Source organism: Amphimedon queenslandica, unplaced genomic scaffold (genome assembly GCF_000090795.2).
Source record: "Amphimedon queenslandica unplaced genomic scaffold, v1.1 AMPQUscaffold_10839, whole genome shotgun sequence".
In the NCBI taxonomy this organism is placed as follows: domain Eukaryota; kingdom Metazoa; phylum Porifera; class Demospongiae; order Haplosclerida; family Niphatidae; genus Amphimedon; species Amphimedon queenslandica.
Window position 1 is genome coordinate 1 of NW_003548913.1, and position 2,679 is coordinate 2,679.

At 31.2% G+C, this 2,679-nt stretch overlaps 1 long non-coding RNA gene across 2 annotated transcripts; it reads right to left on the reverse strand.

Moving 5' to 3' along the window:
• Nucleotides 1–6: 6 nt before the first annotated feature.
• On the reverse strand, nt 7–2,514 carry LOC109589822 (uncharacterized). Of its 2 annotated transcripts, none has more exons than XR_002188954.1 (6): nt 2,481–2,514; nt 2,344–2,430; nt 2,063–2,286; nt 1,865–2,011; nt 232–343; nt 7–187 (listed from the first exon to the last, which is right to left on the reverse strand). It is a non-coding gene; the product is annotated as an uncharacterized LOC109589822 (long non-coding RNA). The 2 variants fall into 2 exon arrangements; XR_002188953.1 differs by having other exon boundaries at nt 2,477–2,514.
• Nucleotides 2,515–2,679: the final 165 nt, after the last annotated feature.

The following is a 2,679-nucleotide window of genomic DNA, read 5'->3' on the forward strand; positions in this document are numbered from 1 at the left end:
GATACATGTAATATATATAAAAAGGCCAAAAGAAGCAAATGGATTCAATTTGAAATCAAAACACATTATAAAAACATTCAGTTAATCTTTGGCTCAATGGTAATGTTGAATGTACGAATCATCATTGGAGAGAGTGATACAATAAAATTAGGACCAGTCACAGGAGGGGGATTAAAAGGACCAGGAACTGGAGAAATGAGTAAAATTATAGCATCAACTATTACAAGATACCTGTTTCATCAGTTGATGTCTGCCACTGTAGTTTTTTAATATCAGATAAAGCTACATTTCCTCCTAATGCTAATTCAGTTACATCTTTGATTGTGAATGCAATAAATAAGTCCTACAAAAATTATCAGATCACCATTATAGCTGGAAAAATTCGCGGGAATCGTATTTGGCAATTTTACACTAATAGAGCAAATTTTAATGCATGCAGAATTTAATTTTGCTGGTGTAGGTGTGAACTGTTGATAGTTGACACACCCATTACTGATAATGCTTTGGTGCATTTTTATGATGTAACAGCAAACAGCAAAATTAAATTATAGCAATATTTCCAGCTATAGAGTATTTGCTCTAACCTGGGTTTCCCAAAAAGCATGCAAGTGAGCATGCTTCATGAGCTGACAAGCACTACAAACAGTACATAGCATTTGGGACAACCATAAAAATTCATTTAAAAAATCCAATTTTGATTGCAATCAGCTCAAACTTGCTACACAACATAAGAACATGTATAGGCATCAGACAAAATTATAAAAGTGAATAATTCTTTTCTCATAATTTTTGTCGAAATTTGGCCAACGACCCAATACTCTAGTGCAGGGACTTCAGTATAATTTTGAATTATTTAAAAAATTAAATCTAATTTTGCAGTGTTGTTGTAGTACCATAATTTTATATAGTTCTAGTACTAGTTCTAGAACTAGAGTTTGATAAAATTTAGTTCTAGTACTAGTTCCGGAACTAGACTTTGATAAAGTTTAGTTCTAGTACTAGTTCTGGAACTAGAGTTTGATAAAGTTTAGTTCTAGTACTAGTTCTGGAACTATAGTTTGATAAAGTTAGTTCTAGAACTAGATTTAAATAAATTTTAGCTATTGTTCTAGTTCTAGAGCTAAGTTATAGTTCTTGTACTTGTTCTGGCAATAGAGTTTAAAAAGCTTAGTTCTAATTGGAAATAATTTCTAAATACTGCTTCTTTTTGCTTCTGCTGTCATGCTTTAACTGCTTAGCTTTAAACTGAACAAGTATTCAAAAGTCTATTGATATACTTATGCATTATAATCTATGTCTAAGTAACAAATTCATACATTATTTGTTATTCAGTCTTTGTTATGTACTAAAATATTTCACTGACAAATTAGTACCTTCTTTGTCAAGTAATATTGTTCTACAATTCTAGTTCCAAACTAGTTCTAGTACCACCAGTTTAGTTCTAGTACTGAGACTCTGGCAAAGTTTAGTTCCAGTTTAGTTCTAGTACTACAAGTCTTGTATAAGCTAGTTCTAGTTTAGTTCTAGTTCTTACATTGGTTGTAAAAATAGTACTAGTTCTAGTTCTTGGAACTAGAACTATGAAAAAAAAGGCAGTACTAGAATTGATTTAGTTCTAGTACCAAGGAACTACAACAACACTATAATTTTGATTTAAATGAGCTCAAACTTTCTACGCAACATAAAAACATGTGTCAAATAAGAATTCTACAATTGCCATGTTTGATGAAATTTGACAAAATACCATTATGAGATATGTCAAATTTTTGAGCAAAAATTCACTCACAAGAAGCTGAGCACCATACCCTAATCCTTTGGGAACCCAGGCTCTAGCATACTGTACATGTAAGAAACTACAACCAACTCTTAGTTTAACATCAATAGTAGTTGACCATTTCCCAGGATCATTGGACTCAAAGTGATGATCTAAACGAAGAATTGTTGACTGATCCAAATATTCAAGAGTTAATACATGAACATTATCAGGAAGAGAAGCAGAGAGTCCACTATACTAAAATAATACAAATTATATACAATAGAGCCAGTAGCAGCAATGATATACCTTAATTGAGATTATAGTCTTCAAGTTTTATTCCAACATTACAAGTAAGACAGTTCTGGTATCATTAATAGTTCTTCTGCCATCATTCTCTGAGTATGTGCTGAGTTATCCACATTATCAAGCAACAGTAGGTGCTTTCCACGAATAATTAAACCATCACCACTCATTCCTGTCTCATTTAATGGTCCAACAGCACCATCTCCTACAACTAAGTGCATGTGAACCTAAAAATAATTTTAAAAACAATCATTTAAACTCAATAATTATTATGAATAAAATACCATTAATTCTACTGAGCCATCAGTGATACTACCTCCTCCCTGTGATCTGTCATTAAGTATAGTAAACTGAACATTCTTCTCTTCATCCTATAAACACAATGGTTCATTAACATTTATTTAAGCACAAACTAACTGACTCTTATAAAAATTCTACTATTAACTGGATAGTAGGGCTGTGAGGTATTAAATATAATGATACCTCGGTATGGTATTGACAAAATATCCCGGTATTACTAAATATAGTAATTTACTTAAAAATACTAAAATAATTAATTTATAATTTAATTAATTAATCTTTTAGCTTTGAATGCTGGCAAGTACTGTACTTAATTTAAG